This window comes from Amborella trichopoda, chromosome 6, assembly GCF_054954075.1.
Source record: "Amborella trichopoda isolate Santa Cruz 75 chromosome 6, AtrichopodaSantaCruz75HAP2 v2.0, whole genome shotgun sequence".
NCBI classification, from domain to species: domain Eukaryota; kingdom Viridiplantae; phylum Streptophyta; class Magnoliopsida; order Amborellales; family Amborellaceae; genus Amborella; species Amborella trichopoda.
Window position 1 is genome coordinate 44,583,242 of NC_142341.1, and position 14,267 is coordinate 44,597,508.

The window sequence follows — 14,267 nt, forward strand, 5'->3', positions numbered from 1 at the left end:
CGCAAATATTCCGATCAAACTAGTCCCCAGGTTTTTAGCGGTTCTATAATTTCCTGTGGGCAGTTTGGGCTGATCTCCTAAAAAGCGCCCATAGCTGGCAACAGGCTAGGTCAGACCTAGGCCAAAGCCACAACAGAGCGAGCCTAGCCCAGCCAGGTCTGTGCCAGGGCCGGGGAAAGGGGCAGGGCCCTCTCGACCGAGCCCACTATGTTAGAGTCATGAGACCTAGGCCAAAGCCACAACAGAGCGAGCCTTAGCCCAGCCAGGTCTGTGCCAGGGCCGAGGAAGGGGGCAGGGCCCTCTCGACCGCGCCCAAGTACTGCAGAGTTTAGACCAGCCTCATAGGGACCCTGGATGCACTCGACTCAAGGCTGGCCCAACCCATACACGCCCCATTAATCCATCCTCGGACAATAAACTACTTATATGCACTTGCCTCTTGTAGATTTTCATCCACTCTTTAGGTTTCGTATTGGTATTAGTTCATTAATAGATCTACCATTTATATGGGTTTTTTCTCCAGTTATTTTACTCTTGGACAAAAGAGGAGGTCTGGAGCAATAAATAAGGGGAATAAAAGCCCCCCATTTCTTTTTTTTTTTTTCTTTTTTCATGGAGAAAGTTAAGCATTTTCTCCTCCTTTTCTCTTTAATCTCAGTGGCTATTCTGATGTGGAGAGCCATGAAATGAGAGAGAAAGTTTCATAAAGTTCCTCCAGGTAGAATGGGATGGCCTTTCGTGGGAGAAACCCTGGCTTATCTCGAGCCCCACCCTGCATCTTCAATGGGAGAATTCATGGAGAAATATATATCCAGATAAATAAACAAGAAAAAAAAGAAGAAAGCTAGAACGCATCGCTTTAGATATTTATCCACACAAAAAAGAAAAACACTTTCTAATGCCAATTATACCTACATATGTTCTAATTATGCATTCTTTTGTTTTATTTCATTCAGTCGCCCACATCAAAGAAAGAATCAAAGGAAAGAATGTACTGCAAAATATGCTTTTATTAGATTGTTTAATACTTATTTCAAACCAACAACCCACTAAAAAGAAAAGAAGATATAAAACAAAAGAATGCATAATAAGTTAGGATTTAATAGCAACTTTTGGATACCTATTTTCGCATCTAAGAGGGCTGCTAACATGTCTCCCACCAAAACAAGTATGGCTCATTTCGCTAAAATGCTCTCTATACTCTTTGGATAGCAACACTCAAAGAGCTTACCTTCATTATGCAGTATAAACTTATTGAGCCCAGGGCCAGCTGAAACAATGGTGGGCTCTCCAAATAAATTTGACACAAATACCTTCCCATACCTTCATTTTTTATTTTTTTTTAAAGGTATGGGAAGATATTTGTGTCCAATTTATTTGGAGTAAGGGGCTTTAAGGCTTTATTTTTTACTGGCTTCTTGTGCAGTACTACCACCCAGCACCATGGTTTTTAACCTTTTTGTGGAGAACAATACCCAAAATCCCCCCAATCACTCGCTCTAGACACTCTCGAGACTTTGACTAAAGAAGATTTGGGCTTTTCTTTTGAACCAAAATGCTCTTATTTGGACTCTAGAGCGAGATTTGTGCTTGGCACTACTAATCATGGAATTGTGTGTGAGACTAATAAAAAAGGCCTAAGTGGTATTTATAATGTGGTTTGCTTAACGAACTAACCACAAAGTCCTTGACTCATTCATATTATTGATTAATTGAATGTGAATTTCTCTATAAGAAAGGCCTCTTATTATTAATTAACTCTTTCAATAAGTGAAACTGTCTTGATTAATTTTGTTTAATTGATGAAGCCCTTATACATGCATAAATCATGGGTTATGGAGCTGTAGTTGAATAGAGAGGAGCATCTTTTGGTTTCCTATTGGTTCTTTGATATGAATGGATAGCCCCCATGTTTTATACGCACCTCCAACAAATATATCTGAAGCCCTGTGTCTTATTCATGGCATCTATTGATGTCATTGAATGAAACATCCTACTTTCATGGGGTCAACTAAGGGGATGGAAACACCCGTCTCCAAAGCCAGAGAGAGAGAGGAGGAGAGAGGGAGAGAAGTATTTTGTTACCGGCACTTTTTGCTTCAGTATGGTCAAGGTAAACGAGGCGGGTTGTTAGGTAGGCATCAATGTAAAACTCTACCGCATCTTATTATGGATCTCGAACATATGTTAGAATAGAGGAATAGAAATTTATATAGTTAGACCCGAAATAATTAGGATAAAGTTTGAATGATGATGAAGAGAATAACTTTTTACCTCACTACAACTAACGATAATGTTAAGGTCAATTTTAACTAGCACACCAATCATTGTAGTATAGAGAGAGGGTATTTAAAATATGAGTGTCTTCCCACACGAGCACACGCTATCCTCGTACGGCAACCAAGCAATATTTGGGGGATCCTTTCTAAAGTATAAAAGTTTATATAAGGTTGTAACTTTGTACTGTAAAAGTGAGGTGCACCTTAAAATTTAGTAGAAAAGAGTGTTTCAAAGTTGGGAAGGCCCGCCAACTAATCATCTCAGCATCGAGATGCATGTGCCATCGAGATGTATGTGTAATAAAAGAAAAAAGAATTCAAATACGAAAAGTAGTGCATCATGAAACAAGTTATTTGGACCATCTATTTTTTAGATTTTTAAGTATTTATAGATATACTCGATCTGCACTATTTTTTAAAATTTTATTATGACCATGTTTCAGAGTTGGAAAACCTGCTAACTAATCATCTCAACATTGAGATGCATGTGGCCTCGAGATGTATGTGTAAAAAAGACAAAAAGGAATTCAAGTCCTAAAGGTGGTGCGGTAGTGCATCATGAAACAAGTTATTTGGGCCATCTATTTTTTAGATTTTCTAGTATTTACAGATGTACTCGATATGTATTATTTTTTGAAATTTAAAATATCACAATTAGAGTTTTAACAAAAAATTTCAAGCCGTTCTAAGGTTTCCAGCACCCAAACTCCATCTTACAATAAAATTTAGAGGTACATCTTACATGTAGAGTATAAAGTAGACACCTTATAAAACCTCACCCAAATAAAGTTTGCAATTCACCTGTAATCTTACATTGAAGTGTTGATATTCATCTTGAATTCATGAATCCTTGATTTTAAGGGATTGGTTTTTTCTAATTTAGGTTTTCTAATTATTTGGGCAGAGCCTATTATTTAGGATCTAAGTTTATGGATAAGTCTTACTTGGATTAAGATAGAACCTTAGGTCCATATGAATAAGGATAAAGTTTCTTGTTGATAAAGTTTGAAATGTTGAGATTGGTTTGACATACTTGTTTTTGGGGCTTTATTCTCTCTATAAAAAGATGTTTTTCTAGGGAGAGAAAGCCTGTGTAGAAAAGTAGGCCATTCATAGGTGCACTTTTGGGTTTGTTCTCTCTTGTAGAGATAGAAAGTGAATAGAGAAAAATAGAAATAAACTTTTGGGGGTTTTGCAAAAAGCGAAAACGGTAGAGAAAAAGGCTTTGTAAGAGATTGAGTTTCAGGTTTCCAAGTAAGTTGCCTAGTAATTTTTTTCTTTGATTTAGTGAAAAACATCAATCGTCTTCGCCCGTGGATGTAATCACAATTGTGACAAACCACTTAAATCTGCTCATGGATATAGTCACAATTATGAAGAACTACTTAAATCCGCCCATGGATGTAGTCACAATTGTGAAGAGCCACTTAAATCCGTCCGTGGATGTAGTCACAATTGTGATGAACGACTTAAATTCTGATGTTCTTTTTTTGTTATTTATTTCCTGCTTTAGTTTTCCTGCTTATTGCTTGTTTTTTATTGATTCTTTTTCTCGTACTTTATTTACCAAAAATCTTAGAGCTTCCGCACACAACAGTTACAATATTAAACAAGAATGATTTTGAGCTATCAAAAACAAACATATGATCGTCCATCAAATGGACAAATGGTCGATCCAGTATTTGTGTTAGAGTGGGCCTTCATTTTGACTATCTATTGGGCTTCAGGTAATATTTTTCAAATTGATCTTAGATATCACCAATAAATATCATTTTCAAAAGTTTTGAGGTGACATACATCGCCTTAACAAGCATAGTTTCTACGTAGGAGCAAGTGTACAATGTGCCACTGCAAGAACACACAATCTTTTTACCTGCAGAAATTTAGTATACCTCTCTAAAGTTTAAAATGCGCAAGTAATTTGGTATTTAAGTCTAAAATCCACACTTTATTACTTCTCTAATTAAGTTGGAAACACTTGGTCAACATCCCGTTAAATCAAATGTCATTCGTGTCCCTTCTTGTCCCTAAATGACAACCCCTAAAATTATACAAATTTGTTGCAAATTACGAACAGTAATGGAGGGCATTTTCAACATTTAGAAAAATCCATGGGGGCAATATTGCAATTCTACATCCAAATATCATTCGACGGGAGCCACCTTAGAAGAACACGAACAATACCACGAAATATATTAGGTAGCCCACAATATTAGGATATTTGAGAATATTACAAGGTATTGAACTTAAAGAAAAATAGGTCTGACTTGGATTTTAGAAAATTGGAAAAAACGCTAACTCGACTTGAGAAGGTTCACACTCTCTAAGGCCAAAAATTTACCCTCCTTCCTCTTTATTTATGGTGGAAGGTGAATGCTTCTTTCTCCCCGATTCAACACATTCTTTCTCTCGATCTCTAACTCATGACAGCTATCTTTACCTTCTCTCTCCATCGCTAGACTCTCTCTCTAAACTTATTTACGGTGGAAGGTGAATACTTTTTTCGCCCCGATTCAACACATTTTGACTCTCGATCTCTAACTCATGAGAGCTATATCTACCTTTTCTCCATCGCTAGCCGCTCTTTCTAAACTTATACGAGCTAATCTTCTCTCTATCCCAAAACCTCTCTCTCTCGTTTCTTGGTTCCCTGCTATTCTTTGTTTCAGTAAAATCTTTATTTATCTAAAATCTTTCTCTCTCTGCATATTTAGCATAAGTTTGGTTAAGTTTGGTGGTTGAGGTGAGGATATGAAGGGTTTAATGGTTGCTTCTTTGAAATTCTAGAAAGCGTTAATGTATGCTCTCTCTTTCTCTCTCTATTATTTTGAAATAACATTAACTAGGTTAATTGCTCGCTCTCTCTGAGGAAGAGTTAGTTTATCTGTAAATTTTTGAAACCATGTAAGTTCTTTATATCATTTTTTGTATCCATGTTGAAGCCTTCTTTGTTTAAAAATAGCAATGTTGGTATGTCAATACTCCTTTAGAATGGTAATAGCGATTACTTGAATTTAATTTTTGAAATTTGATTGTAATTTTTTAGTGTAATTTGGTTGCATCTATTTTCTATTATCGCTTTCATGTTGTTAAAATGCATGACGTCAAGACAAGGAATCAGATCAAACAAATGAACTTGTACTCTGTCATTTTGCATTCTAAGTATTATTTGTTGGGCCTAATCTAGTTTGCTAACTTTTGTGGATTAAGTATTTTTAGCATTTTATATCCGTTACCGTTGCATTTCTTAAGTTCCCTTAACATGTACATTGCTGTTGGAAATGAGCCCTTCCCTCACGAGTTACCAAGGCCAATTCCAGTCTTATGTCCTCCCAGCTGTTCAACTTACAACAATCATCTTCATTACTCTCTTTCTCTATATTCATGTTCATTTTTTTATATTCCTGTTGAAACCTTTTTTCTTTTACTGTTGGTTGGTCTCTCTCTCATATATACACCTACAAATTTTGTGGGTTCCTACAAAATACAGGCTCTAGGATCTAGTACTTTTGCCTTATTTAGAGAGAAGGGAAAGTTACTAGATGCCCTGGTTCCATTGGAAAACTATCGTACTATCTAGGAAAGGCATCCACTTTGTCTTTCCTCTGAGCTGATCCATGGGCCTTCGCTTTGGAATGATGAATTTTACTATTATGTACTAATTTGGATTTTATTTGAGTGAATGAGTAGCCAGTTTTTAATGGCCGTATTTTCTCCTCCCTCATCGCGTCGCTTCTTTTTGCCCAAAAAAAAAAAAAAAAAAAGCTCTTATCTTTGTGCATAGAATTTGATACCCACATATTTTTCTTCATTCTCTCCATGGTCTTGGTGCGTTAGATGCACATTTTGCTTCACATTCTGTTGGTTGGTCTCTCTCTTGTCTAGTTCACTGGTTCTAATGGTTGTATGACTGCTTGCATGTTGTATTTTTTTTTTTAAGTTAGATCACAGTAGATAAGCATATTGGATGATTCCTTGGCATGGTAATGCTTGACATTGTCTAATAACCAAATGCTTTCATATGTTTTTTGACATAATGAAAATTAAAAAAAATTAGGTGTAAAAAATATGGCGTCTATTGCTCCTGGATCCCAAAACCACAATTTGGCCGACTAGACACAAGGACGAAATGCTTTTTTGGTTGAAGCTCTTAAACATGAACATAATCTTGGCAAACGATATGATATTGGATGGACTAAAGAAGGTAGGATAACTATTATGTGCAAATTTAATAATAATTTAAATACATCTTTCACCGTCCAACAGTTAAAGAGTCGTAAGAACCAATTATTAAAACAATATAAGACGGTCAACAAACTCCATGGAGAAAGTGGATTTGGGTGGAATGATGCATTGCAACTTGTGTTCGCTCCAAAACAAGTTTGGGAAGATTATATCAAAATAAGTTTATTTTGTATAAATTTAGTTATTTTTGATTTTTTTTTTCTTTCTGTTACTCAAGTTTTAGAATTTTTATAATGAACAATGAAGGCTATTTTGATATGCAGGCAAACCCAGAAGCAAAACAATATAAAAATTAAGTTTTTTACATTGTACAAACAACTGGTTGAGATATTCAAAAGTAGATTGTAATACGTATTTCTATATGGCTGGCTTTTATTTTATTTATTTTCAATGCTTACATAAGACCCAAACTTTTAATAGGTACTACTGCACAAGAAAGAGTCACATTATCAACTATCTAACCACAGCAAAGGGGGCAAGCTTGAAATGAATCTGAGGCTCCATGTTCCCCACCTGATTTCATGCCACTATCACTTGATTTACATAATGAACATGACATTAATGAACTGCAGAGTTTCTCAAAGTAACTTGCAATGGGCTACCACCATATCAACCACCCCTCACGATAAAAGGAAGAGTTGCTTGGGTGCTGGCCGATGCATTGCAAATGCCTTTGATAAGATAATAGAGCGAACCACCAATTGTGATCAAGAGAGAATGATGCAAGCTACTAAAGAAGAATGTTCTTATGGACCTTGCTTAGAAGAATTGCAGGAGTTACACGAATTTTCTTTAAACGAGATGGTGGAACTAGTAGAAATTTTGAAGGATGAAAACAATAGAGTTGCATTTAAGAAGCTAAAAGGATTAATTCGTGAGGCTTGGTTACGCTAAAATATTAGTGAATAGTATAACCAAGTTGGTATTTTCTAGATGGCATGAACATAATATTTTGAACACCATCAAAATTGGTTCAATTTTATTTATAATGATTTGGTGATTAGTTGGATTTGAGATTTGTCAGTTACATTTGTAATTGATTTGCTAGAAATATTCAAATTCTTGTTTTGTCCTCATTATTATACAATAACATTATTGAATTATTACAAAAACGGTCCCATGTTTATGAGATGATTTATTGATTAGGGTGAACTTAAGTCAGAATTGATAAATTGTATCCATGGACTACAAATCTAAAGAAGAAAGCCAACAAGAGGCTATGCTAGTGGTTATTGTTGTTGCTGTTGCATGGTACCATATAATGTATTTAGAAAAGATTCCTTGTTGAACATCTAGTCTCCAATGCACTAAATATATGTAGGAGTTGCTAAATGAACGTCCTATCCGTTGTAAGGACAATCTTCGTATGGAGCAACACGTCCTTAAGAATCTTTGTAATACGTTATGAAGGGAAAGTCTCATCCAAGATTCTAAGTACATTAGTATCGAGGAACAAGTGAGAATGATTCTATATAGCATAGCTCATATCTCTGGCAATTGCATAATACAAGAACGATTCCAACACTCTTGTCAAGCAGTTAGTTGGTACTTTGGACGTGTTCTTCAAGCTATGTGTATATTAGCACCTCACTACATGTGCCTCTCATCAACAAATACTCCTCCAGAGATCTGTTGTAGCGACATTTACTTCTCTTTCTTCAAGGTACAATTTATATAACAATATTTTTAAAATTATATTTATTATTATTAGTATCTCACCAAAATTTTATTTTACGAAAGACTGCATTGAAGCAATTGATGGAACTCACATCCCTGTGACTATTGATGCTGAGAACCAAGCCCCATATCGCAATCAGAAAGGGTTTCTTTCTCAGAATGTTATAGCAATATGTTTATTCAATCTTTTATTCACATATGTCTATGCAGGGTAGGAGGGTTCTGCTGCTGATTCTACAGTTCTCCAAATAACTTTACAAAATGGCTTCCATGTTCCCCAAGGTACTTCTAACTTATGAGTTAATTACAAATATTTTTGTAAATATGCCACTAATCATTTTTATCTTTTCAAATAAGCTAGGTAAATCCTACTTAATCGATGCAGGTTATGAGAATACCCCAAATTTTATTGCCCCGTGTCGTGGAGTTCGTTACCACCTCAAAGAATATGGTGGCGGACAAAGTGCTCCACAAGACTACAAGGAGTTATTCAATATGAGACATTCTTGTCTAAGAAATGCCATAGAGCGCATATTTGTTGTACTTAAAAAATGGTTTGATATGCTTTCAAGGCCACCTGCATACCCAAATAAAAAATAAGTCGAGTTAGTTATTGTTATATGTTCCTTACATAATTTTATTTGTATACATTCTGGAGGTGATGACTGGCTCTATGAGGAATATGACAAGGAAAATCAATAACGAGTACATCAACCAGAGGATTTGGAAGAAGAAAATAATCCACGTGACGCGGGTAGTCGATTGTGAGATAGCATTGCACATGATATGTTGGCTGATTATTGTAACAGAAGAAGAAGCTAGTCTATTGGTTGGTTGATGATATCTTTTTTTTAAAAAATAGTAATAATTTCTTCATTAATACCTTAGTTTAGGATCATGTCTCTATATTGATTTTCTAATGGCCCAAGTTTCTTTTACGGAATGCCAATGAACTTTCAATTCAGAACAAATGGCCTCCCTCTATTCCTCTCGTGTAATTTTAATATGTTACGCATAATAAAGGTTGGATGTCACCAATGATCTCCCTCTCTTCTTCTCTATTGCATTGTGCTTCTATAAATTATTGGTTTTATTCTTAGTTTTTATGAGTATAATCTTTAAAAGCGAGAGAAAATATAAGTTTGTTACAAATCAAATATGTGCTTAATAAAACAACATTAATTTATTGTGATTTTGTCTTCCAAGCAGTCACCTATCTTAAATCTTAGAAAATTCTAAAACAAAGGTAGATAGTCAAACATGCACAAAAAGATACATATCAGGCTAATATATAATTAAGATATATGAAAACCAAGCAATGCTTTTATTTATATTTTCAAAAATTAGAATATTCTAATTCTGTTTTGTCAAACAAACCTTTAGGCTAATATGTCCAACGTGAGGTCACACTTTTTTTTTTCTCTCTTAAACAAGCGCCGACAACCATCTATCGATTATGGAAAAAGTTTACATAAAGAAGAGGCTCTAAACAATCAAATTAGAGCCCATCTCAAAAATTTAACTAGAAGAGGTTGTTTTGATGCCCAAATATTCTCAAATTGATCATCTCAACATCAAGATCCATGGGCATGAGAAAAAAATGGATTTCAAGTTTTGGAAATAGTACATCTTGTAGTGGATTTTTGGACCGTCAATTTTCAAGATTTACAAGTTTTCAGATATCTGCTTGATCTACACTATTTTTTAGGCTTTAAATTTTATAATTAAAGATGAAAGTATAATTTAAGGCTATCACAAATATTTCCAGTATTGAAACCACGATTCTGTTGGTATGTATGGGTGGCCATGGGCCTCTCAAACATGTCATATTTCTCTCTCTTTATCTGTATCATATATTTTAATAGTTATCAATAAAAAAGTGCTTCATAGAGAGAGAAAATCCCTTTATCCAATGGATAGAATATAATTACCTACCTCTCAAGAAAAGCGGGCCACTTTTCTTAAAGATTTCAAGAAGAAAGCCGAACGTTGGAGAACGGTCTTCCTCCCATCCCTCTTTAAGAAGGATTTCATGGCTATGGAGAAGAACACAGAGAAAATACCGAGTTCTCAATTGTTCTGGTAAAACTTGATCTCTGCGATCTTCTGCGATCTACATTCTTACGACATTGCCTTTGATTCCTAGAACTTTGGTGGGTTCATCTCTTCCCCTCAAAATTTTCAACATTGGTATCAGAGCAAGGTTGTGGAAGTGTGGTGGGTCCACAACCCACAGATCCCAAGTTCTATCTATCGTTTTTGTTGTTGTTTATATCTTATTTTTCTTAAGTTTAATTTATAATAACTTTGATATTGTGCTTTGTTATTCCTGTAGATCTTGCTGTAAATTTTTTCCAACCTTAAATTTAATAGTCTAGAATTTTTAACTCCATTCTCCTTTTCTCTTTCATGATCCTTTATCATGTTGACTTTTTAAACCCAAATAGGTGAACACAACCTTCCTAGCAAATTTAAGGCTTCTCAAAGAAACCGTATTCTCTCTCTAAGATATTCTCTGGTTATCTTGTTTTTTTTTTTTAGTTTATTTGTTATGCATTGGATATATATGTAATTCCCTTTAAACGAAACTATCAGTATTCTCTCTTTAAGATATTTGTGCTTATCTTCCTTTTTGTAATTTGTTTATTACACATTGGATTTATACATAATTTCCTTTCAACTAAATCATCAGTATTGAAAGGAGAAAGAAAAACTTTGAACCAATCCAAAGCTCTAAGGTCTTCTCTCTAAATTTCTCTCTTGGAAGCTGCTGTAATTTTAGAACTCTTGGAAATTGATGTAATTTTAGAGAGAGAAAAATATAGATGTTGCTGAAATTTTAGAGAGAGACAAAGAGATACATAACTATTGCCGAAAATCAGTAACTAAAAAAAAAAAAATGTAAAGACGGCCCAAATTCTAATACTCTATGCACGGTAGCTGAGTACCCATACTTGCTTTTCTTTGGTAGTGAGAATCTAAATATTAAACAAGTTTTTGCATGTTTTCTTGTATGCCTTGCCATCAGTTGTTGTAACTATGATCATTAATGGTGTTTTTCCCTACTTGGAAAGTTGGATATGACATAAATTTTCTTACTGGTATATACTCTTTATTGACCATGGACTGTTGAAAATCAGTCGGCTTACATCTTCCTTCTTCCATCTTTTGTTGCTGAAAATTAGTGCATATTTTTATTGGATTATTGAAAATTGCTATGCACACAACAACTATTCGAGTAAAGGTCAACATATCAATTGCATGCAGTTTTTGTGGCTTATAATTTAGGGATTTTCTAAATATTTTATTTGCATTGTAATGGTCATTGCCATATATAATTATCCCATGCTTTGGTCTCTTTAAGTGAGAAAATTTCATGATCATGATTTAGTGAATTCAATTTTTGTGATTATGTTATGCCATATTTTTTGTTGTGAATATTGAATATCATTGTAGATTCTCTCTCTCTCTCTCTCTCTCTCTCTCTCTCTCTCTCTCTCTCTCTCTCTCTCTCTCTCTCGCTCGTGCTAAAACATATTCATATATTATGAAAATTATTCTTATGTAAGAATTGCATAAAATAGTTTTATTGCCTTACTTCTTTAGTTTACTGCATCATAACAGTGCAAACATCAACTGCTCAAGAAAATTCTTCTTTGAGGTTGCAGCCCACTGAGAGTTGGCAACCTATTGATTTGACTAGCAGACAACCCTGTTCTTAAACACAAGTGAATTTTTTGAACCTTTAGGTATTATCTAAAATTTAAAATAGCATCTAGGCTAGTTATGTCAGAATTATCAAAACTTGAAAACTGAATGGAACCAATTTTTCTATGTGGAAAAGAAAAATTGGATATATTATCTTCCAATATAGGACGGACTATGTTCTAGATACAAAACCACAATTTTAGAACCTAATGCCAATGGTCAAGCCAGAAGATAACTTGAAAAATAGTTAGAAGATGACAAAGTAGCTAGGACTTCTCTGTTGAGTTTTATGGAAGATGATTTAATTAGAGTCTTTGAGGATCACACCACAGTTCAAAGTATGTTGAGTGCCCTATCTGAAAAGTATGAGACCACTTCTGAGACCCATGTGCAATTGTTATTAGAAAAATGTAATTCTTGCATAATGAAATAATCGGACTGAGTGAAGTAGCATGTCAATAAAATGACAGTCCTCGCAAAGGACCTTGTAGCAATCAGGAATCCAATCCCTGACCGTATGCAAGTGTCTATTACTAGCTTAACATTCCCAATATTTTCAATGTGGGACTACTTTTTGTCCCTTTCTTTGAGCAGACTAGTCAACCGCATTAAATTAGCATGCATCGTGCATCTTAAATGAGCATGCACCCTAAATGAGTTACATATGGTAAACCTTAGCATGTGCATCTTAAATGAGCATCATATGATAAACCTTAACGTGACATTGAAGCCTTAGCATGCCATTCAATTTAGGAACCTTAGTGTGTCATATTAATGAGTGTGTCAATTAATTTATAAATCTTAGTGTGTCATATTTCCAAATTAGCGTGTCTTATTAAATGAGTCTCATCAACATATTTTTTAATTAAATGAATTAATTAGCATGCGAAATTAAACAAATTGCTTATAATTTTTTTTGTTATTTATTAGTAAAATGGTACTTTTGGTAGGTTTTATTACCTTTTTTTATATATATAGCTAATGTGCATGTTGCCAATAGGCATTTTTATTTTTTGAATTTTGATATCTTTATTTTTCATTTTTTTGGGTAAATATTTTTTGAATTTTTTAATATCAACATTAAATTTTATTGGGGGTTTTATTTTATTTTTACTCATATGCTATGGAAGCATTTTCTAATAATTTTTTAATCACATTTATTATAATATTATAATTAATAATTACACATCGGTAACAAATCTTGTATTTTATTTATTAATTTATTTACATTATAAATTATGTAATGTATTATTTTTTTTATAGTTGTAAATAATAGTTTTTAAATTTAGATGATATAATAAGACATTTTAGATTTGATCTTATTTGTATAATAAAATAATTATAATATATAAACCAACAATTTTAATTTCATTATATAATAGAATAGTTAGTTAGGTTGTCATAATTTTGGATGAATAAAGTGAATTAATAAATATTTATATGGAAAATTATTATTTATAATCTTATAATATGGAAATGTTTTTTAATATTATTAATTTATTTTGATGCAATATTATAATATTATATTATAATTAATAATTATACAGACATTCAGATTCAAAAACAACGTCTCAGTATTCACCTATTTTTACAAAGTAATGGTAGTACATAATACATCACTCCTAATTACTTTTAGAAACAAAAAGAACACTACTTTTAGATATTTATAGTGATTTTTTTAAAACAATTTGAGACAAAAATTGTCAATTCCGCTGATTCTCTGATCTGATCCATCGATACTCCGATCCGATATGGGTATGGGTGAGGCCAATACGAGTCACCGATCAATTTTTTAAACCTTGCTTTATTCCATATCATTGTATTATGAAGAGTGGACCCATATTTGTTGATGTAAATGGAAGAATAATTGCAATAGAAGAAACAAGCAACTCAAGATATGAGGGTTGCAGAAGATGCACAAAAGCTACCCCTGCTTTCACAACAACAGGATTTCAATGCTCTTCTTGCTATCTCTTCAATGAAAAGCCAAGCAAAAGGTAACTACGAAAATCAGTTTGTACACACACATAACAACAACAACAAAAATCAATTCCATTCACGATTACTCATTACAGATATATTGCATGCATATTTAGGTTTATTGTGGAACTCATCATTGAATACCAATAAAATTTATTTCTAAGAGCAATAATGTTCAATAGACAGTTACTGCTGATGAAATTTGGAACATTGAGATGAACGTATATCCATTATTCCACTTCAACTCTACTTGGTCTCTCAAATTTATGTGACCACAATTATTTTTCATCAACAGAGAAAAGAAAAAGAGGGCACTTCAACTTCTTTAGCAAGTTTAAATGACCAAAACATACATGGCATCATCAAACGCTCTACCCC